Source organism: Hemicordylus capensis, chromosome 2 (assembly GCF_027244095.1).
Source record: "Hemicordylus capensis ecotype Gifberg chromosome 2, rHemCap1.1.pri, whole genome shotgun sequence".
Taxonomy (NCBI): domain Eukaryota; kingdom Metazoa; phylum Chordata; class Lepidosauria; order Squamata; family Cordylidae; genus Hemicordylus; species Hemicordylus capensis.
In genome coordinates, this window is record NC_069658.1 from 175,153,840 (window position 1) to 175,177,994 (window position 24,155).

Below are 24,155 nucleotides of genomic sequence, written 5' to 3' on the forward strand. Positions count from 1 at the left end.
TGGACCCAGCCTCTTTCCTTTGGATTCTATCTACTAGAGCTAATAAGTTGGCCGAGTCTTTCCCTCAGCGCCACTATCACCCAAGCTTTGGTTGCCTTTCAGATATGTGAGGATGCCCCTTGAAGAAGTTCTGAAAGCCACAGTGAGTGCAGAATTCTGCTGCTTGCCTCCGAGCGTGGGCCAGTTCGCAGGGAGCAATCCCTGCAAAGGCTTCCTTTGAGCTTTGGAGCCAGTATGAAGGTGCGGTAGCAGATTCCTGCACTGAGCAGAGGTGTGAAATAGAAGATCTCCATGGGCCCTTCCAGTTCTAAAATTCAGTGAGCCCATTCTCATGACCAGCTCTACCAGGGCTAGCTCAGTCCTACCCAGGTAGGGCTGATTGTGTGAAGCCCCGGGATTGCTCCCGATCCCGCCACTCCTCCCCAGGGTAGCTCTAATTTAAAACCCAGGCTTAAAGTGAGGTAGGAGGACAAGCGCATACCTCCTACCTCACTCACCAGTCATCTAGAGCTCCATGCTGCCAGCAACTGCTCCTGGGCTGCCAGCAGCCATCTTTTTTTTTTTTTTAACACATTTATATCCCACTCTTCCTCCAAGGAGCCCAGAGCAGTGTACTACATACTTGAGTTTCTCCTCACAACAACCCTGTGAAGTAGGTTAGGCAGAGAGAGAAGTGACTGGCCCAGAGTCACCCAGCTAGTTTCATGGCAGAATGGGGATTTGAACTCGGGTCTCCCCGGTCCTAGTCCAGCACTCTAACCACTACGCCACGCTGGCTCTCTTCACCATAGAGCCTGAATAAAGGAGCAGCCAGGCACTGCAGAGCTTCCCCAATGCACTGCGCTCCTTGTGTGGTGCATTGTGGGATATCTGGCAGCCCCAACTTCCTCCCCCACCGATTGCCGCTTGTCTTGTTGTCGTGCCACTCGTGTGGGTGTGGCAGGCAGCAGAGCCCTAATCGGGCTCTGGTCAGCTGGGGGAAGGTAAGTAGGCTCCTGCTCTCCTACTAGCGCATCCCCTTTTGGTCATGTGACTGAACTTAACGGTTCTATAGCTATGATGACCTAGCTACTGACAATGACTGGATGCATTGTGTTTGTAGAGATATCTCCCATATGAAACTACTTGGTACCAAGGTCTTTGGGGGAGTCTCATTTGTGAACTCTTATCTTTTTGGAAAGTTAGATCTTGAAGTGCTCGGGTTAGGCCTGCCCTGCGTAATTCCTATATGTGAGACTCCACAGAGGCCATGAAAAAGGGGAAACAAAATCTTCTATTGCTATTGCTTTTGTTTGGGATTGTTTTAATTAGTTTTAAAAGCTCTGTATCATTAAAGACTCTGAACTCATCATGAGTACTTTGTTAGCAAGGATAATAATAATTCACTACCACCTAATGGTGCAGCGGGGAAATGGCTTGACTAGCAAGCCAGAGGTTGCTGGTTCAAATCCCTGCTGGTATGTTTCCCAGAAACACCTATATTGGGCAGCAGCGATATAGGAAGATGCTGTAAGGCATCATCTCATACTGCGTGGGAGGAGGCAATGGTAAACCCTTCCTGTATTCTACCAAAGACAACCACAGGGCTCTGTGGTTGCCAGGAGTCGACACCGACTCAGCAGCACACTGTGCCTTTACTTTTACCATACAAAGCTCAAGGGAAACAGGTGACACACCTAAATTGTGTTTAATAGCACTGCAAATCAAGTGTGAATTCCTCCAAAGGCCATGTTGAAAGAGTGCACAGATACACGAATTTGTGTGCACACATACAAACAAATGAACAGAAATCGTGACAATGTGCACCATGCAGAAATGCTAGAGGCCTACAGTCAAAGATTTAGCAGATTATTTCAAATCAACATGAATTTTGACCTCCCTTACTTTAATAGCTCCTAACAATGAGGCTATTCCCACGATCACTGGAAAGCGTGCTAAGGGAGCTTAGCCCGCTTTCCAGTGATTGTGGGAACCACTGGGCTCGTGGGTGTGCCCAGTGCTCCCAAGTCGGCTAGCCCGCCTAAAACACCCTCCCCTTATACGAGGTTAACTGAATGGGTGCTCCGTTAACCTTGTCTTCCTGCTTGTGTGCTGCCGCGGTATGTAGTGATACATGAGTAGACCCTTGAACGGGAGGCTACAAGCAGCCTCCCGGTATCGGGGCCACGCAGAATTTGTATTGGGGGCTACGCAGCCTCCTGTTATGGCCCCCCTGAATTTGACTTCTGGGGGCCAGGCAGCCCCTGTTCCCCACAGCCCCCACCAGCTCTGTAAAGGAGCTGGCGGTCGTGTGGGTTGACCACCCAACCAGCTGCCCAGGGCTGCATGTTTGATTGTCTGCAGGGAGAGTGGGCTAAGTCTCCAATCCTCTCCTCTTTCTTCATTTTTTTGGATCACTGCTTCTTCCACCCCTTCTGCTTCCCTGACTGCTGGTTTTTAGACCCTTTCTCAGAACCTTTAGGCTACCCTGCCTCTCTCTAGCATCAGAGCTGAAATTTTAAAATGGCAAATATTGTGGCCAATTTCAGCAATTATTCAGGGCAGCCTGAGAAATTTCTCACTCCACTGGCAACTGCAATTTCCTCCCAAAAGTCCTCTTGGAATGGCACCGAGGTCATTCACACAATCAAAAACTGTGTTCTACCCAGGTTTGGGAGCTGTGTGTACTCCCAGTTTTTGGTTGTGTGAAAGCAAGGTAGGACAAAACACTATCCAGGTTTTTCTCCTACTTTGCTTCCACACAACCGGAAACTGGGAGCACACACAACTCCCAAACCTGGGTAGAATAAAGTTTTTGATTGTGTGAATACCTCAGCATGTCATGATGAGTGCTGATTCACATGAGGGGGGGAGGCGGGAGCACTGCTAGCAGTTTGGAAAGTGGGGGAGCAAAATACTTAACATTATCTGATGACAGCTCACTGATGCTAATGGTGGTGGTGGGCAGTGTTCTCTGTAAGAGGGATTCCCTGATGTTGCTGAATACAACTCCCAGCCTCCCAAGCTGTAATGGCCTTGGTCTGGGAATTATGGGAGTTGTGGTCAAGAACATCTGGCAATCCATCTTACAGGGAACACTGGTGGTGGGTATCCTAAAAAACAAACCAACCAAAAACTACTTAATGCCATGCCTCTCTGGGTGGCAGCATCAGCAGCACAAGAAGTGTTGGAACTCTTCCTGACATTCCTACACTTTGTAGCATAATTCCAGGGGCATCCGGAGGAAAAACAGTGGCTTGATAAAGGTGGCCACTGAGAAGAGCATTAGCAGGGCTTCCAGCTCTGGTGTTATCTACCGTTGCTTGCAGAGGCATGGTGCAAACTGTAAAATACAAGAAAAGTGACACTCACGGCCACTACCACCAATCAGCCTCCCTCAAACCTTTTCAATTTCTCACCTACCTCCCAAATTGCTCTGCTTCTTCTTTCCCTCTCAAATCTCAACATCCTTGATTTTCATTAAAACTGCATCGGAATGGTTCCGCTAGTAGTAGCCAGAGACCCTCTGGCAGCTGCTCAGCCCCTCTGTGACAGGAGGACAGCTCAGCAGACAACGGCCAAAGGTGTCACGCCCCCCCCCCAAAGAAGACTGTAGCATATACTAATATAGAAAGGTTGTGTCCTTGTTTATAAGCACACAGTATGAATTCACATCATATGCTCAACAAGTGTTCTGTGTACAATTGTACGTCTTGATATATTTGGATCAGCAAATCTGTTGCAACGGCACTCTGATTCCCAGAACCATGCAGACTCCTGAAAGCAGAACACTTTGAGGTGACGGCTCCTGGACCAGCGAATGGATTAAGGCCATGGCAGGAAGAAAGAAGAGAAGAGAAGATCTTTCCATTTTGTAGCTCACAGCGGACACAAACCAAGCCTCGTCTCCAATCCCGGGGCCAAATTGCCTAGCATAGCCAGAGCGTGAATAGTCCTCTCTCCCAGCACAAATAATGGAGAACCTGAACTCCTTGATCCAGAGAAAGGGAAGAACTATTCCCACATTAAAATACCTGCCCTAAGAACATTCATCCCGAATCCACAGAAAGCTTATTCTCTGATTGGCATGAATGAGCACTGCATTGGGGGGGGGACCAAAAATCCCCCTCCCCTGAGCATGAGAGGCTACAGAGACTGAAGATGCTGGACTGAACCTGGGCCTTCTGTGTGCAAAGCAAGACCTGACAACTCAGAGCCTACCACTAAATTAGCTGCCCTGGAAGACAAGAAAATAGCCCTCTCTGTCTGCAAAATCTCTCTCACAGAATGATGATTTTAAAAATAGAGAGGAAACTCCATGTGAGTCATCCTGTTTAAAGGAAGGATGGGATACAAACCACGTAAGATTGGGTTGAATTACTTGAAGGGGGATCTGCTCCCTCTGCAGATTCCTGAGTCAAGTTTGGACTTTGCCCATCTTTTCTATTTTGAGGCGTCTTAATTCCTTGATCTCTACCAAACCAATCCCAAAGAACTGAAGCAAACAGCAATATGTTAAAATCACAAAAACCCCTTGGTGAGTTGCCAGAAGGAGGACATAACCACAGGCAGAGACCAGCCACAGAACCTGTAATTACACATTCTAAAGCTGGTAGATACAATGGGCATCAATCTTTTGCCCCGTGTACGGGAAAGCAGCATGGGGAGGGTGATTTTATTGATTGATTGGTTGGTTGGTTGATTGGATCGGATCTATATACCGCCCTTCCAAAAATGGCTCTGGGTGATTTTGACTGGAAAAGCAACCTGTGGCAAAAGGGTTACTCTCTTCCTACTTTTGAATAGGTCTTGACATCTTCAGAAATCCCTGGGGAGGGAATTCCACAAATAGGAGCAATGACCAAAAAGGCGGTGATCTTAACGTTACTAGATCTAACTTCTCTGAAAAAGGAAATAAGGACCAGCGCCTCCCCAAATGATCTTAACTGACAATTTAAATCTCACTGATCTTGACTGAACTCCTATGGGCAGAGGAGCCGCTCCCTCAGGTAGAATCAATCCTGGGTGTGTGGGGCTAAGGGTGCATAGACAGCAAGCGGCTCTACTTGTTCAGAGCAACAAATTGTTTAGATTAAGCAACCAGGCCAGAGTCAGCTGTGATGTATGGTCCATTGACACCTCAGGTCACCTGATCCCTGCTGAGCTGAAAAGTGCAGCAGGGACACCTGCTGGATAGGGATGTGCGAACCTCGAGCTGAACCTAGAGCCGGTTCGGAGTTCTAACAGGTTTAAAAAAAAAAAAAAGTTTCCAAACTTACCACCGAGTCTGGTGGCATCTGGGGGGAGGGTGCTGCTGTGGTGTGTGTGTATGTCTCTGAAGTTTCCCCTTCCCCCCACAGGCCTCCCCCTGCCCCGGTCTTATTTGGGCCGTTTAGGCTTTCCCCCTGCTTGCAGTGGCCATTTTGAAGACACTCCAGCAGTAAAGATGTACACAAAATCGGTTTGCCCGGTTCAGTTCGAGACTGGACTCGAACTGGACAGGGCATGTTTGGTTTTGTCACCCCTGAATTAGAGCCAAGCTTGGTTTGGATTTGAGCTGGTTCAGGGTTCTAACAGTAATCTCAGATTACTATCTATCTATCTATCATTTAAAATTTTTTTGTCATGACCTGGGCACTCAAATAGCCTGTGTGTATGCACGGCAGCCTTCAAAATGGCCGCTGCAAGCAGGGAGAGCCTAAACGGCCCAAAGAAGACTGGGGGGTGGGGGAGGCCTGCGGTGGGGGGATTTTGGGAGGGGGAAACTCCCATCATCCTCAGCTATAGTGGCCAGTCGTAAGGGATGGTGGGGAGTTGTAGTCCAATATCTGCAGGGGCACCAAAGTTGTGCAGCCCTGCCCTAGTGACCCCTGTCAAATAGCGACATCCCACACTTGCTTATGTGTTTGAATTGGCATCAAGAGCAGTCCCATTCAAAGAGCATCACAGAAGTTCAGCTTCAAAGATAGGAAGACATAAATGATAGCTTCAGTTGGGGGTGGGTGGGAGGGATGGAACCTGATGGTGAAGCTGGGAAGAAGCACTCAAGGTGGGCAATACCACTCTTTTGCTCTATTTATCCATACTCGCGATAACACTGGACTCTATTTTTAGTACTCTATCCTTCAAATTTAAAACCTCACAAGATGGTTTACATATAATATACCCAAACAAAAACTTAACCAATATAAATCTAAAATTTAAGAGAGCCAGCGTGGTATAGTGGTTAGAGTGCTGGACTAGGACCGGGGAGACCCGAGTTCAAATCCCCATTCAGCCATGAAACTAGCTGGGTGACTCTGGGCCAGTCACTTCTCTCTCAGCCTAACCTACTTCACAGGGTTGTTGTGAAAGAGAAACTCAAGTATGTAGTACACCGCTCTGGGCTCCTTGGAGGAAGAGCGGGATATAAATGTAATAATAATAATAATAATAATAATAATAAAATTTAAATACAGACACATCAAAACAGAGCAAACAGTTGAAAGTTAAAATAATAATTTAAAAATCCTAGTCAAATAAAAATCACCTGTTGCTTAAATAAATATAAAGATTACACCTCCCATTGTCTTGGGAAGGGAATTCCACAGATGGGGTGCCACAACCGAAAAGGCCTTGCTTCCAATCATTGCTCACTTCAGACAGCAGAAGCACTTGAAACAGAGCCTTTGAGGCAGGTTCACGTGAGAGAATGGTAACTTTTAAGTACCCTGTTTGTTCCCTGAATTTGCTGCTGCCATACCTGCCTAACAGCCCCACGGCCTCTGTGCATCCTTTCCCAACAAAGACATCATATGACCCTTGTGGACGAGCCTTTCTCCAATCTATATGATGGAATATTGAGGAGGGCCAAACTACAGGTTTAAAGAGTTATTAGACCTGATTAACGGCGTTTCCTTTAATTAATAGCAGATGGATTAAAACCCACCCCCAGGATTGGGACCATTGTGAGGGTAGTGGTTTTTTTAACTGATCTGGTAACCAAAGACCTCACACATATCCTGGTGACCCCATCCTGATCACCTCACTTTGTCTGTTCTAAAAATATAGGCAAATAGGATTGTAAAGAGTTGCCAACTGACCTGAGAAAAGCTCCACCTGACTTAATCCTCTGCCTTAACCCTCTTTACAGCGTGATCACCTGCTAATATCCACACATCATGTTGCTGTTCTTTACCTGTTGAAACACTACTTTGAAAACATATCCCAATATGTCCAGAGATGTCCAGCTTCTGGATTGGCTGCAGCAGGACAGGGCATAGGTCAGTCAAGTAATGAAGGCAGAGTGAAGCCGGCTCAAGATACTCTGTGAAGGTATTCTGCCTGGGCAGCTTCTTGCAAGTTTGCTGCTCTGCACTACTTTATTGGCCAAGGAGGTGCTCACAAGCAGCCACTGAATGAGGTGTGGGTTGGGAGAGCACAGCCTCAGCGTGTCCATTTCCCCATCCTCACCCTGCCCTGCACTGTAAAGGTCACGGATGGGAGGCAAACCTGAAGGCAGCCCAGCTGCTCTGACTGGCTGCTAGCCCCTCCCTGCCCCCCTCTCCCACCAAAACCCACACAAAGGGTTTGAATGACAATGCAGCAGATGGGCTGCGTCAGGCCAGGCCAGGCCCCACAACCCGCCTGAAGTCCTCCCTGTCACTGTCTAGTAAGCTCAGCTGCCTCTACTCTTCCATGCTACAAGGGCAGGGGTCCCTCACTCCCAAACATCATTCTCCTGTTGGTCCACCTCCTCCTGCAAGGGTCAGCACAGAGAGTGTTTCTTGCCCAGGAAGTGTGATGGGATGATAGACAGGGGAGGGGGTCACACATAGCACCTCTCCTCAGGAGGTCCTCTGTCCTGCATCCTCCCAAGTGACCTCTCTGAGGCATATTGTCTTGCTTGTCAGCTGTGAGATCTACTCTTCAATGTGCAGACCAAGCCATGTATCAGCATCTGCATAGTGATCTGTCCAGCCATCCAGCCAGCCTCACATACACTGAATACACCTAGCAATCCCCTTCATTCAGTCACTCACACAATTTAGCCTTTGGCCACCCACACAATCTATTTCATTTTTATTCTACCTTCCCTCCAAGGACCTTACAACCTTGTGCAAAGTCAGTTAGACTGTGGTATGGTGACTGGCCCAAGAGGAACTTTGTGGCTGGCTGAGGATCTGAACTTGGGTTTCTCTTATCCAAGTCCACGACACCACAATGCCCCTACCCATTTCTGCAGTTTGTTTTGAAGCAGGACTGCCTCATACTGGTGTCCTGTGTTGTGACTTGCAGTTTCCTGTCCAACAGCGGAAGGGCTATATTTGCCTTTCTGAAGGTAGAGCCCTGCCTCTTCTCCCCCTGAGATCCACCTTATGCACACCTCCCAGGTCTCCTCTGCCCCTGCCAGAGGAAGGCACCAGTGTAGTCTCTGATACGGTTTTCTCTCTGGTAACCAGTGGCACAGGAAGGAGTTGTGCTTGTGGGATGGGGATATGTCCCACCACATACACACAAGCAGTCTGGTATGTCAATCACACTGGCTCTTGCTTGTGCCTACACACTGGGATGGACCCATTCCCCAAATGAAAAACACCTTCATTCCACACACCAGGGCCTCTGAGCTGGCCTCAGGTAGCCCTCCTGGAAGCCACTCCAGCTCAACTCATCCTTGATACAGAGGATGATCCCTTCTCAGTCTCCTGACATTTGACTCAGGAAGCTCCCTAGCACAGACTGCTCCCTCTGGAGGGAGGGGACCTATGACTGCAGCCTTTGGGAATCACAGCCAAAGGGAACAGATGTGACCTCCATGTTTACAGATGTAGCATTGGAAAGGACCTCTGAGGACCTCTAGTCCAATCCCAGGAAAAGTGCAGGAGTCTGCTGACCAGCCTCTGTATGAGGTGAAGGAGAGCCCACCTCTAGTGATGGAGAGCCCACCATAGTGAGAGGCAGACTGCCCCACTGTTGATCAGCCCTTACAGTTATAAGCAGGAGGGGTAAACGTGGAGGTCTCAGAGGAAGATCAGCCAGCCCTCTGATGTGTTCAGCTTTGGGCTTGGGGATCCTGACAGCCCCCTTCAGAGTCAAACCAAGTCCTTCCCCTCCAGCATGGAGACTTAAGGGATCCGTCCAGTTTCCTACCCCTCTTTCTTCTCCCTCTATTGCAAATCCATCTATAAACAAAGGCAAATGGTCTCGCGGCTGGTTACACCCCTCTTTCAAAAATAATTTTAAACAGCCCTATCACTCGCCCCCCCCCAGTAACAAATGTCTATATTTTTTTAAAAAACCAAGCTAACAACAAGGTCTAAATTTCTTTTTCTTTCTTTCTTTCTAAACAGAGTGTAATTTTGATTGACATGGTGCTACCAACTAGTGTGAATTCTCCAACACTAGCAGGATCTAAATCAGGATTTCGCCAAAATAATCATGGTTAATCTAAACAGAAGGCTTAAAAAGTGGTACCCCAGTGGCCTCAGTGACCCCAACATCAAGACTAGTCAACCCCACCTGTTCTGTGCAGTTTACCTTCTCTTCCTGCCATGCTTAAAATTCCAACACTATATTCCTTCTTGGCTCTTTCCATTTTACTTGAATTATGAACCTTCTAGAACCATTTGGGCCATGTTGCTTCTGTCTTCTGTATCTACCGCCTAGGAGCACAGCCTGTTGATGTTCAATAAAAGTTGGACTCAAACAAGCAAGCAAGCACCATCTTCAAGGTCCTGAGTACACAGCCTGGTAATTCTGAAACCCCACAATAATAAACCTGCACACACTGCCCAGGACATACTGGAGACCTGCACACACCACCCAGGGCATATTGTGGCTACTCCACAATAACAAACCAAAGTCTGGGATCAGCACCACCACCATAATGAGCATGAACCCAAGGGCCAATGTCCCACAATGGCAAGCAAGCCAAGTCTTATCAATAGTGGAGCAATCCTGCTATGGAGCAATCCTGCAATTGCAGCCAGTGTAACACAGCATTTGGCATTGAGGGACAATTTGGCACTGTTGTTATCTTCCCCCTGAACCTGTTTCTTCCACTCCCTTCCTCTGGTCTTGGATTGTGTCTGCTGTTGCACTCTACTCTGAAGGCATTCTAATCAATTCTTCTTCCTCTTTTTTCTGAGTAAAGGTATGACACCCTAGAAAACCTCCAGGGCTCCCTCTGGTGTATCTGTCACCCCCAAACTCAGGGTTGCCAAGGAGATAATCCCAATTCCCAGGGGCTGAGTTAAATTCTTCCCTTCCTTGCTCATCCATGACACCCCTTTCACCGATGCCAGATCAGGCCAATTCAGAGGCCAGGCAATCCGTATGAGCTGAAATGTGTGTCCTGGAATTAAAGCAAGAAAATTCTGTGTTACCAGGCTTTATAGGCCCTGGACAAGTTCTGCAGTAGCCTCTGACCCTCTCAATGCACTCTCTCATTTGCGCGCGCACACACACACACGTCTGTCACTGCACTCCTCCCGGTGGGGCAGCAGGCAAGCAAGGGAATCGCTGCTGCTGCTGCAGGGCTGGACAGATGCGCTGGGCTGGGGCTCACAGTTCTCCCCTCCTCTCTCCCAGCTGTAGCACTGATATGGTTTGGGGCTGGGTTGAGCTGGTGATTTGGCTGGGCTGATGACATGGCCACTGAAAGCAATTGGCTAGGGGGGCTTCAGAGGTGTAGACAATAGCGAGCATTCATGTAAAGAGGCCATCACCTTCATGCCCTACCTCCTGTTCCCTAGGGGTCCCTATTGGGGCCCTAGCTACCATGGCAGCAATGGAGAGCTCCCCTGTTACTGAAAGGCCTTGTAGCCTAGTGTGTATCATTTACAATGAATATACAGCTGAACAAAGATGGCTTCGCTGGGCATTGGGGTAGTGTCTTTGGCCAGCAGTGGGCCCCTTGCTAGTCCCTATGACTCAGCAACTGTCCAAATATGCTGACTACCAACACTGGACCTGTGTGTGACAGTGTAGCAACCAGCCTTGCGATGAAACCTGACCCAGCAGAAAACAGAGAGATGAGAGTCTGATTAGTATTGCTCACTGTGGGGTGGATACAGTAATTAAGCTCAGGGTTGATCACATCTCTAACCAAGGGGAGGGGGCAGTGAACACTGTTCCCTCTAAGAGAGATTTCCAGATGTTGTTGACTACAACTCCCAGAATCCCCAGTTGCAGTGGTTATTGCTTGGGGATTATGGGAGTTGTAGTCAACAACATCTGGGAATCTCTCTTAGAGGGAACACTGGCAGGGAAGCAATATTGTTGCTATTACTTGCAGCATTTTGTTTCTTGATTTGGATTCTGATCCTATAAAGTCAGGAAACCTTCCTACTGAAATTCCTGTTCTGTGCTACCCCCTACCCTGTTCCATGCCCAACTCTTCCTTCCAGCAAGCTCTCAGGTTTTGCCTGGATGAAAGAGACCCTCTGCTCATGGGAGAAAGGAAGGAAAACCCTCCTCCTCTTTTGCTGTGGAATCCTTCTCCCCGTCTTTCTCAAGGCACATAAAAAGCAAGAAAAGATAGCAAGGCCTGCTCTTCAAAAGCTTGTAGCCACCGGCCTAACTTTTCTGGTTGTGGCAGTGATGATTTGGAGGCCTCTGATTGGCAAGGGCACAGGAAGGAGGTGGAGGGGTGTGCATGCTCTCCACACAATGCTGGCACCATTTCCTGCTCCAGTCAGGCAAGAGGGACAGCTCCTGGTCCCCAACGCAGACTGGATCCAGTGCTTGTCTGGGCCAGAGGATGGCAGCCTCTGGTAAGGAAGAAATGGCAGTGGGTCACAGACAAAGACAAAGAGGCAGGGATAAGAAGCTGAGGTTCGAAGGGAGGAAAGGGAGGGTGTAAAAAAGGGAAAGGAGGGCTGGGTATATTTCTGCGCTAAAGAAACCAACATTCCGTGATGAGAATACACACTTTTCCAAAGAATTTGTTACAGTTTGGCAATTCATATTGTGACCGGTGGTGCACAAAGGGAGGGAAGGACATGGAGCATTAGATACCTGGTAGGGGCAGGATTCAAACTGGACAAGGCTAGGGAGGTGTGGGCACTCAATTACAACCTTTGGAAGTCCTGCTCCAGGCCCTGAGGTTTCCGAACTTTCAGAACAAACATGGTTCCCCACAACTTTGTGGGCTAAGCTTGTTTTCTTTGGAAACAATGGAATCAGCAGTTCTATCCAACACAGATACAGGGTCACATATATTAACAGGCAGAGCTGCTTCATACCATCAGACTGTTCATAGATCTAGTCCAGTGTGCTGCCCACCTAGACTGGCAGCAGTTGTCCAGGGTCTACAGGAGAGGAGAGATCTTCCTGGCCTTGTTATGCAAGATCCTTGTCTTCTTTTTCTTTTTTTTAACTGGGGATATCAGGGATTGAACCTGGGACCTTCAACATGTATGTGATGTGCCCTACCACTCTGCCAAATACTTAGCCCTGGGCCTGCCCACAGAATACACAGAAATGCTGGTTTTGTGCAATAAAATGCAATAATGTTGACCTGTAAAATGCACAAAGCCTTTAAGGCAGGAGTAAGGGCGGGGCCGGGGGGTGGGGGGGAGACTGAGTAGTAATTACAGGAGTTGCAGCATCTTGTTGATGGCTGGCAATACCTTTACACACACAGCACAAACTGGATTTAAAAGGTAAGCAATGAGCTGGGGAGGGGATATTAGAACTTTTGGGGAATTAATTTTTTTTAGAAAGCAGAAAGCACAATAAATCTGGGGCAGGGCCACTCAACCCCCCCCCCGGATGTTTTTGGATGACAACTCCCATAATCCCCAGCCACCGTGACCAATAGCCAGGGATTATGGGAGTTGTAGGCCAACATCTGCAGGAGGGCTGAAGCTGAGCAGCCTCGGTCTGGGGCCACCTGTTGCAAATGGCAATCATGTGAGAAAAAGGGCTGAGCTGTATCACAGCACACACTCCTGCCACTAGATGACACCGCTCCATGGCCAATGGAGCTGCCATGACCCAAGAGAAGTACCAAGTGAGGCCATGACTCACTCGGCTTCATTTCACAGAACCCAACCTTGTGTTGCCTTAATGAACACCCTCAACTTAATCAAATGTTTGATCAAAACCCATGATAGCTGTCAGGGAAGTAGGGCCAACCAATATCCAAAATTCTGCACAGAAGTCTCTCGGGCAGCTGGATGGGCCTGGATTAAAGGCCCATCCATCAGTGCGCCTTGAACTCACTGATGGTCCAAATAATAATCTTAAATTAATAATAATTAATAATAATAAATTTGGACCATCAGTGAGTTCAAGGTATCATCTCCTTTGCTCTGTGTTTTCTAAATACCAGCATAGCATAGTGGTTAGAGTGTTGGATTAGGACCGGGATGACCCGAGTTCAAATTCCCATTCAGCCATGAACCTCACTGGATGACTCTGGGCCAGTCATGTATCTCTCAGCCTAACCTACCTCACAGGGTTGTTGTGAGGATGAAAATAAAAAATAACCATGTACCCTGAGCTCTCGGAGGAAGAGCGGGACATAAGTGTATAAATAAAATAAAATAAAATAAAAACAGCATGTAAGAGCTGACTTGGACTCTTCCAGGGCCTAAACATAAGCCCCAAAACAAACACTGGGAGGTAGTCTCTAGGAATTAAGGCAAGGAGCAAAAGGAGGCTGCTCTACGAACATTACTGTACTGTTATGTATTCATTTTCCGTAACAAAAGCAGTAACAACAACAACAACAACAGGAATATGATCTTGTGGTGAGATCAGAAAGCATAATAGCAACTAGGAATATGAACCTCCTTCACATGCTCCTCCTGGGATCTAAATATGCCATGAGGGAGAGGAGAAGAAATGCAGACAGAGTGGAATTGTCTGTGTGGAAAACGTAAAAGGTGCCTTCAAGATCATCCTAGCCAGCTTTGCTAATTGCAGCTGGCCAGTTCATCCCACATGAAGAAAAAGGTATTTGTCTCTTTAAGAGGAGACTTGGCACTGCCCTGGTGCCCGTTGGCAGCCAGGTTTTACAAGCAGCCTGTGCTTGCTGCAGCCATTTGATGAAGGAGAAGGAGACAGAAACGGGAGCGAGATGGGAACACATCGCCAACCCTGAGCTCCCCTAAAATGGCGGCATAGCAACAGTGTGGCAAGGGCCCAGCAGCCCAAATACCATTTCCTTCCCTTTGGCAGGGGAAATCGCAGGCCCTCTATGAACGGGTGGACAGACTGACAGACAGATCAACAGAGGTAAAAGAGGAAATCTTTTCAGCAGATGGGCAGATAAAAGGAAATAACAGTTCAATAGGCAGGAAGTCAAATCTCCTCTCAAAAGGGTATGAGCGCAGACAGGTGAGGAATTAGTAATATCTCTGCCTTGCTTTGTGCCTTTGGGTGGTGAGGATTCAGAAAGGGCACTCTCCGCTTTGCAGAGGTACGCAGGCATTGGCTTCCTTCCTTCAGATACATCAGCATGGAGACCACCAGTGCTGAAGATGTTGGTGGCCCTCATGCTCAGAGGTGCTTTTGCATGTGCATCTAAAATTGGTACTGGCATTCCTTGTGTCTGTACATCAAACTAAAAACAACAACAATCCTGAGCAGAACAAGTATTCAGCGTTAACAGGATCCACTTCTTCTTTTGATACTGCAGTGATTTTAAAACTTTCAGGGAACCTTTCCCACAACTCTTCTTCTACTAAGGTGTATTGCAGAGGGTTCTGGGACATGTTTTGGGCATACACTCAGTTTCTGCAGGGAAGCAATGGCCAGATCCAGTGGAGCTTCACTGTTGCCTGATTTGAACTGGGAGTGTGATCTAGAAAACACCAAACACTACCCTCAAGCAGTGCATTGCAGGGGATAATCAGCAATGGAGGGCAAGAGGTCATTCAGGGAAGCTTATCTGCCATTACCTAACAAATCCCTCACTCCTTCACAGAAGCATCTGACAACTCTATCCCCCCTCCCACTCCCTCATATACATAACCACCCCCCTTTCACAAAATCTTCACATCTCTCTTACCAACATCATACCAGAATACTTCCACCCAGATCCTTTGTCTGTCAGAGAGAGGGGAACTATCACATTCAGGCTATCCAGCAGGGTGCGGAAAACAAATCTGCAAGATTTGACCCCATTGGGGCCGCACTGCCAGCCAATTCTTCTGTAGGGTCTAGAATGAGCTCACGTCACGCAACTTGCAAGCTGAGACTCAGCTACTGTGGTGAAGTCAAAGCCAAGCAGACCACACCATCAGTAAACCATCAACTGAGGGGACAGCTGGAGCAACCAGAAGAAGGTTTTGTATCCGAAGGGTTAAAACACAGCCATTCCCAATACAGAGTAGACCCCAGGAATGTTTATTCTCAAGGGCAAAGCAACCTCCAGAAGCACAAGGGAGATCTACTATGAACATTGTTTTGAACCACGAATGCCCTACAAATATTCATCTCCCAATGTAAGGCTATTCCTACAGACTACCCCCCACCCTCCTAACTGTCCCAAGACAAACACACTTGCACTTGCAGTGTTTTGTAACCCACCCAGCTCAAGTATAGACGTTTTCTGGGTGTTGCCATTCCGATCCCTGCCCTGAGATGTGCGCTTGTCCGTTGTGCTAACTACACTTTGGAGGAAATGAGCAATGGCTGTGCAAAACAGTAGGGAGCCTTGAGATGAGTCCTCAGTTCATGGGCCTGGGTTCTATTATGGGCCTCTCTCGTGAAATACCTAAGCAATTAGTATCTTTGCATTCTAGCCACAGGCTCTTTATTTGCTTCTTGTGGAAAGGGGTGGGGAGGAAACACATGAGCATCGGAAGAGTTGGGCCACGCTACGACCGTGGCTCCCCTGGCACATTACCCCGTTCCCAACAGTTCCAAAGTCAGCTGTTCATTCCATTCATCTCCATCACTCAGAGATATTTAACAATACCTCAGGCTGAGGTCGCAACACGATATCTTGGCTAGTCACCACTGGTGGGCTGATCTTCCACAAATTCATTGACATTCTCCCCTCATCCCATCAAAGCTGCCTGCCTCTCACAGTCTCCCTTGGTAATGCGTGGCGGCACAGGTTTAACGTTGCACTATGTGAAATAGTGCTCCCTTCTGGGTAACACCTACTGCCTGCTACAGTGTCCTCACCCCCACCCCACCCCGACATCACTATCCACCCAGCCCCTCTTCTGTCACCTCTAATCTGAAAAGTCCTCAACCTTTTGGATTTTTCTTGTAAAATCCAAAATAATGCCCTTGTCCATACTTTCTTCTGAGTTTTGCTTTATTTTCTTCAAGACAGGAGGGTCCGGAGTTGAACCAGGGTTTGCTGGCGGTGGGTGCAGAGTGGCTTGCTAGAATGTGCCCTGCACATTCTCCTCAGTCTTGCCGCAGAGAAGGCGCATAATTGTGCCACCACATACACAGCCACTGCAAGCAGCTCCTCATGCTGCACATGTACGGCCGCCAGGCCTCGCACACCGTGAACGGAGCAGGGACTAGCTGTTAACGCTGCGTGGATGAAGCTGCAGACCCTCCACTACCCCAGCTGGGCCCCTTACAGCTCAGCACAGAGGCTGCCAAGTGGGCTAGGCTTTGGACAGCGTCTCCTTCTTTGTCTCTCAGCTTTAATAAAAGTTATTTTAAAATGTGGTTTCTCTCAGAAAATGAATCAATCAATAAACAGAAATCTGAGCTCTGGGCTTTGGACTGGAGGGGGGCAGGTGAGGGTGGTAGGAAGGAGAGGGACAACTTGAGAAAGGGTGTTCAGGAAAGGTTTAAAAAAAAATATCCAGGGAATTCGTTACTCTGATGCCTACTGTGTACTCCATGGAGACTTGAAAGTGTTGTCAGTGCATGGAAAGAAAGAAAGCGAGAAAGAGAAATTGTAGAGAACATAAGGAGGTAGGTTAAAGGCCTGAGAAAAATAAAAAAGGAAATGAAGGAAACCACAGAAAAAGAGAAAGAATTAACATAAAGAAAAGAGAGAAGTGTCCCTTTAATACAGAGAGAGAGAAGGGAGAGAGCGAGAGAGAGCTGAGCTTTCCTAAAATACTCACAAGCGCTGAGCTCCGCTTGGGCCCGTTCCAGTCCCCTGCATCTGTTTGGCAGGAGCCCAGAGGGGCTAAGGTTACTCTGAGCACAGGAGGGGCCTATTCCTGCAGAGAGCTCTGAAAATCAGCTCTTGGAGGGGAGGGGAGAGGGAGAGGGAGTGCTACCCCCCCCCAACAAATGCTGCTGGGGTGTACAATTTACTTTGTGCTGAGACAAGGAGGGGAGAGGCAAGAACCAGGAATAAGAGGTGGCTTTGTCATTCCCCCCGCCCCATATTTTTGGACTCAATGCTTCTCCCTGGCTCTCTTCTTTGTAAATGTCAGCCAGATTTCCTCCTCTGCTTCTTCCACTACCTGGATGAATTTCCAGTGAGAATCAAAAAGTGGGCATCTGCCATGCTAGAGGGGGGGCGGGGAGAAGCAATCCCTTCTCACAGCTGCTTCAGACATTACATTTCTCCACTTGCCTTTTGAAAACAGCTAATGCTGAACATCCTTGTAATGATGTCTGAATGTTCAGTCATGAATATTTGTGGCACAAGCTCTGGAGAATGTCACAGGAGCTTTACGGCAGGCCTTGACAAACCCCAGGCATCAAGAAATTTAAATGTGGCACCTAGACTACGATATTCAGAGGTAGAGTTACTGAACAAAATTTATATTTGCTCCGTCTAAGTATGTTACTCATAAAGGGGATCAAAAGAAGCACATTTACCTCCCCACCCTTCACAATGTCCATCACTAAGTCCAGTGATTTTGCCAAGTGTCCACTGCCTGGCTCCCAAATGTTTGGGGCTGGCTCCTAGATCCAAAGAAAATGCGTTGGGGCCTGCTTTTATGAGTCTGCATTTGTTTCATACCACGTGTGGCTGTTCTTAACCCCGCATAGATGCACCTCTTTGGCTACTTGCTGGCTGTTCCCTATTTTAAGAACACAGTAGGAGGAGGATGCAGTGTCAGCAGCAGCCTTCAAGAAAGCCAGGATCCCCGCATCTTTAAGAGTTGTGTGGAAGAGGGGATTTTAAGAGGAGAAGTTTTTCTTCTCATATCTTTATCACAAGCTTTGCCTGCCAAAATTCCCTTATATGCAATTCTAGAAATTTCAAGCATCCTATTTTCCTCCTTACCCCAGAAGGGGACTTGAGAAAGTTCTTTTAGAAAATCTGACACCCCCACCCCTGCGGCAGGCACGGTCTAGTTCTACAACTGTCCCAGCCTGCAGCTGGCAGAGGAAGGGGAGAAGGTGAATGGCAGAGGGAAATGAAAGAGCAAGGGAGGCTCAGTGTGAAGGTCCAGGAGGGCTGTGCAGGCTGAAAGGCCCTTTGTCTGGGTTGGGGAGGTTATCCGAGGTAACCTCAAAATCACGCCTGACCTTCTGTTCCACATTAGCGTCATTATGAAGAGTTAGCTCAGCTTTCGAAAGTGAGTGAATGAGTGAGTGAGTGAGTGAGAAGGAGGGAGGGAGGGAGGGGAGAAAGAGAGTGAGGCCCAGCCCTGCAGGCTGCCCCATGCCACCCTCACAGCTTTTTCCCATTTGCTTTCCCAGCAGTGACCTACTTTCTGCCTTAGTAACAGAGCAGGAAGCCACAAACAGGGCCCTGGCTGCTCTTGCCACAACGGGGACCCATAATCAGCAACACACTCCATGCGGGCCAGGCAGTAGCAGCCTGGGATTCCAGTGAGCTCATGGCACACGTGCGGCCCATGCCATCGAAGAGGGTGCAGCCACAATTGCCCAGCCACAATTGGCTTCTTCAGCCAAAACATTTCCACCCACTTCACAGCTAGGAAAGCCCTGACCCAGGAGCGGGAATTTCTTGCAGAGAGCAAGCGGCTGTGTTGGAGCCAGCACCTAGGGATACTAAATGGCAGCATGTCTAGTCACTGAGCACCCTTCTCCCCTTCTCCAGTCTTATACTCCCTCTCCAGTAGAGCTCTCTCGGAGTTGGGAGCAGAATTCTGGAATTTTGGTTCCTCCCTGCCCTCACTCTCCCCCTCCAGTTCTAAGTCATAGGACCCAGCTTTCTACCCTGCTCAAGACCTTATAATAAACCTAAAAAAGCTTGGACTCTCAGAGTTCTTCAGCTTTAGCTACCAACCCCTGGATTTGCCTATTAGCTAGCAGACACCAACCTCTTCCCGTGTCCAGTGCTCAAAGTAGGTGGGATGCTATCTTACTCTTTTCAGGTGGACTTAAAGCCACCCAACTGCTTTTCAATTGATGTAACTTAGTCTGACGCTGGCCTAATCTGACATGAGACCATCCCATTCCTTTCCCCTCTTCCTTTGGACATTGCTCTGGTCACTCTTTTTCCCTTGCATGGAGAACTCAAAAAGATCAAAAGATTTGGGAGGCTTGGTGGTTTCCTCTATGGCAAATGGGGGAGGGACCCGTAGAAGAATACAGTGTGTCCATAACACTTCCTCCTGTGGAGTGTGCATGAGGTTCCCCATTTGTGTAAAATGCAGCACTGCTGAGAACCCCTTCAGGGCATTTGCTCCTTGCATAATGTTTACATGAATCAGTCCTGTGATGTTTCTTGATACCCCTCCATTCAGCTAACATTAAGAGCCACTCAGCTTCCTGGAGTAGACCAGAATTTCTACACATTGCTCTCTGTCACCATAAAATGACACATAACAATTTATCCTTCTAGAGGTTATGCAAATAAATCTGGGCCCTTCATTTGGAGGAACTGGCTTCATCTGGACTTGGAAGATGTAACCTAGGCCATTTCCAGTCAAGTCTCACCATCCCAGAGGCCAGGCATGGTTTGAATTGGGGTGAGCAGAAAAACAAATGGAAACTCCCCCCCCCCCCCCCGGCCACTTGGCACCTTCCTAGTGCTACATAGTAGATTTGCCTTTAACAACTTAACTGCCCACAGATTACGAAATCCACAATCGGCCCTGATTCCTTGCCAACAGACTAGAGACTAAGACCTTGGCCCCCACGCACACTAACTTGAGTAAGTCCCAGTAATCATAGTGACTGACATGCAGGATTACTCCTGTGTTTCCTATCAGCCTGCACTGCTGCGGGCATCTAAGATACCACTAGTGGTCTTACACAAAAGCACTCTTGCACTAATACTCAAAGTTGCACACCGGCACTTTGAGAGCACAACTCACATTGCTTCCAATGCAAGCTTTGCCCCCAAAGTGCTGGTGTGTAAGTGTATGTATTTGCACAGAGTGCTCTTGTGCACTGGTGCTGCCTTAGATGTCCACAGCAGCACAAGCTTATGAGAAATGCAGGCGTAAGCCTGCACAACTTCTCAGCCACTGGGACATTTTTGCACAAATACGTACAGGATCAAGTTGCATGGGCAAAATTACATGTTACACACCAATACATTTAATGTATCCTACTTTTTTTAATGGAATGGCCAAAGCATATCAGAGATGTGTGTGTGTGTGTGTGTAGGATTCTTAATTATTTCCCTGTCTGCTCTTTCTTGGCTTGTAAGTTGTCCCCCAGCCACTCCACCTAATGGGGTTCCAATTACATGTTTGCCCCTGTTTAAAATGTGTGTTAGGCACCCCCTCCTCCATCTTTGGACCCAATCATCTCCTCCCCCAAAGTAGCTTTTCCAGAAGAGGATTGTCAGAGTTTTATTAATTGCTTTTGTGTGTAACATGTAGTTTGGCTCTGAACAGACTGGGGAAAGCCGCGCCTTAACCCACTGAGAATCATTGTCACAAAAGGTTTGGCAAGGGACTGGAGAAAAGGCTCTAAAGATTAGTAAGAATACACCTAACTTTCCCTTCATTGTCAGAACCTGCAAAATTTCATCTCAAAACTGAGATGGGGCACACTGGCAACAGACCTTGGGGCTTGATCCCTCCACTTTGCAGGAACTCTATTGAATCCCCATCAGTTCAGGAAAAGAAAGTGTGGTTTATGCTTTCCTAAAGTTAACGAGAGTTCCAGGTTCTTGGAAGAGACTCGTGTGGCGGGAGGGTGGGGGAGAGGGAGCCCATACAGTCAGGGTGAGAGATGGCTTTAGATGGCTGCCAAAAAGGGAGAGCAAGGTTTTATGAATAGCAAAACAAACAGCTGCCTGCAGCCTCAGTAGGAAGTTCAGATGACAAGGAGGACATTTTCACAGGATAGCAGGGACACAAGTTTTGTTGAGACATGGTAAAGATCATGGGAGAGAGAGCCAGCGTGGTGTAGTGGTTAGAGTGCTGGACAAGACCGGGGAGACCCGAGTTCAAAATCCCCATTCAGCCACGTTACTTGCTGGGTGACTCTGGGCCAGTCACTTCTCTCTCAGCCTAACCTACTTCACAGGGTTGTTGTGAGGAGAAACCTAAGTATGTAGTATACCGCTCTGGGCTCCTTGGAGGAAGAGCAGGGTATAAAATGTAAACAAACAAACAAACAAATATCTTCCATTCCAAATCTAGGCAGAAAGCACAACCCTAGAAGTCCAGAGGAGGATCAAAGACTGCCGGAGAATACTTTGCTGCCTCAAAGGACCACAGGCATGGGGAGAACAGCACTGGACTCCCTGCTTCAGCAGTAACTTACCCAACGCTCAGCTGCTATCCTCAAGTCACCAGAAAGGGAAGCTGTGCAGACACCACTGGCATCTAACCAGGGAGAAGGGAGATGAAGACCTTTGCTTATGGAGGATAAGGGAGCCTAGGACACTTGGATTCTAATCCAGTCCTGGACACAGTACACCTGCATGCAGCATTCCTCCCATAGTGTTTCATGTGACAGAGCCGTATTTGTCTTTTTTAATGATACTGTATGTAGAACTTGGGATCAGTTGTGTGTTCTTGCGACAGCACGATACACAGTGGGGAAAAGTTTAGTATGGCCTTCACAGCAAGGAGCAGCCTTGAGGGCCCATGCAGTATAGAATTCTGTGCCACTGTTTCCATGATGCAAGAAACGGGTATTGGGCAGATCACCTTCTCTTGCTCTTGTCTTCTTTACTGGGAAGGTAGTGGACTGTACAATTACTGTACAAATATGTATTGCATATTGACTCCACTGAACATATTGCAATGGGGTGTTATATAGAAATCTACTTTTTATTTTAAATTTATTTTAAATCAGACAAATCTATAGTCAGCAGCAATTTGCCATCATGAACAGAGGTCAAACCCTCATATTAGTTGCCCATAAACCTCTGACTTTGAGCATCTGGGGACATTAGCTGGATTGCTCAGTTAGTTCCTTATGACTTCTGCAACATGTCTAAAGCATCCACTACAGGGCTAGAGGAGCAAGTTGTCTGACTGCCTACCACAACTAAACTCACTGGGCACTGCTAGGCCTAAGCAAGTTGAGTAGAGAAGGCTGTCCTTGAGAAGCAATAATCATAAAATTAGGGAGGCTTAGCTGGTTACAGAAACCACAGGAAAGGGGAGGGGATGGCAGTCCAGGAAAGGCTTTGCACAAGAAGTGGGTTTTGTGGAGGAATTTAAATGAGGAGAAGCTTCAGAGAAAGCTGTTCCAGCCATGAGGAGCAATGTGGTAAAAAGTGTGAAATGAGGGGAAAGTAAGAAAGGGGAACCAAGAGGACCAGCAGCAGGGAATAAGGTGAGATGAGGAAGGAAAGAGATTAGGTGCACAGAGGAGTAGAGCCTCAAATGTATAGCCTGAAAGTTTGAAGCTGGTGCAAAAAGCAACAAGGAGCCAACTTGGGGACAGGAGAGACATAGATGAAGACTATTTTAGCAGAAATGTTTAGAAATTGCAAGGGTGATTAAGATCTGTAAAGCTGAGCTTGCAGTAGTCTAGACTGGATGACTCTAGAAAGAATGGGTCAGATTTTTCAAGAGAAACTGCAGAAAGGAAAGGGCAGGTTTTGGAGATGCTGAACTGGATCTCACAAAAAGCACTCAGGGCTATTTTGGACATTTTAGTTTTCATGGTCAGCAGTGCACATCAGTGTGATTTCTCTTCAATGTCTTTTCAGAGCTGAAATCTGAAGGGTTTGTATCCCATGTTTTCTTCTAGTATCTGGTCTTGCCATTCCCCTGAAGCTCAGTTATGGATACACTGAGCATCCTACCTAGCAGCTGGCTCCTATAAATCTGCCTGTTCCCTTTTTGAACTTGGTTATACTGACAGCTTTAAATACTTATAGAGGAAGAGAGTTCCACAGGTCATCTTTGTGCTGTTTTAGTTTGATTTAAGCCTGCCATTCGTTCATTTCATTTAAAGTGCCTTCTACCCTGGTACTCTTTGGACAAGGCTGTTTCTTTAGCTCCATGTGAAGGAGTTAAAGTGTGAGATGGGCTCCTATTCCCACACCCAGCATAGGCAGCTGCCTGAAATTCCCCACCAAGATGTTGTCCGGGTGACAAAGTGCTGTGGATACACAATGTTCTGCCAAAACATTTCCCTACTAATTCAATTATGTGGGAAGAAACTTCCCAGATTCCTTTTCCTCCCCTCATATCCTAAGTGACATCACCAGGACTTGTATGACTTATGGAACTTGTGTTGTTTTCAACATTGTTTCTTCTCTTCTTTCTTGGAACAGGTGGACAAGGGGCAGTGACAAAGCAGTTCTGGGACAGCAAAAGCCTGGATAGGTTAGGGCAAGGCTGCAGAGGAGGAAAGCAAACAATCTGCCGCGTTGCATGAGAGTAGGGAAGTCTGTACTGGAAATGCATGTGGACAGTTACATGTGTGTGGGAGTCTAGAAACTGCCAAGGCTGCAGTTCTGCTGTGAGGCACAGAATACAACCTCTAATACATGATCTGATCACTGGTTCAGCTGAGTTTTTGTGTGTGAAAACAATTAGCAAGATCATAGTCCTCACTGCTGGGGAGTAATGGCTGAAAACTGTGGATTGTTTTGACAGAATATGAGAACCTAGGTCTCATGTAAGTGAGGTTCCAGAAGTCAGAATGAAAGGCAGATCACATCACGAATACTGAAGGCTTCCACACCAGATTGGCCGGTGCACCAGGCCATTTTTCCGTGACCTAGAAGCACTAGGGTCTAGCAAAACACGTATTCCATCCTATGACCTGGCTGTAATCATTCCCTAGTAGGACTCAATTTGTTTCTTTCTGTCAATGTTCCTCATTAGAGAAATTACTAACCCTGCAATAAGGCTGCACATTTTGTGATGTCACACACTATGATCATTGCCCTGATCCTTCTCCTTCATTAT

The 24,155-nt window shown here is 47.5% G+C and overlaps 1 protein-coding gene and 1 long non-coding RNA gene across 26 annotated transcripts in view; one reads left to right on the forward strand and one right to left on the reverse strand.

Annotated features, from left to right (window-relative positions):
• NFIX (nuclear factor I X) overlaps positions 1-24,155 on the reverse strand; it is a 316,788-nt gene that overhangs the window by 69,564 nt on the left and 223,069 nt on the right. The gene's annotated exons all lie outside the window — the stretch shown is intronic.
• Positions 5,156-9,800, forward strand: LOC128347422 (uncharacterized). Of its 2 annotated transcripts, none has more exons than XR_008317562.1 (3): positions 5,156-5,226; positions 7,112-7,293; positions 9,309-9,800. It is a non-coding gene; the product is annotated as an uncharacterized LOC128347422 (long non-coding RNA). The 2 variants fall into 2 exon arrangements; XR_008317563.1 differs by lacking the exon at positions 5,156-5,226 and adding an exon at positions 6,000-6,028.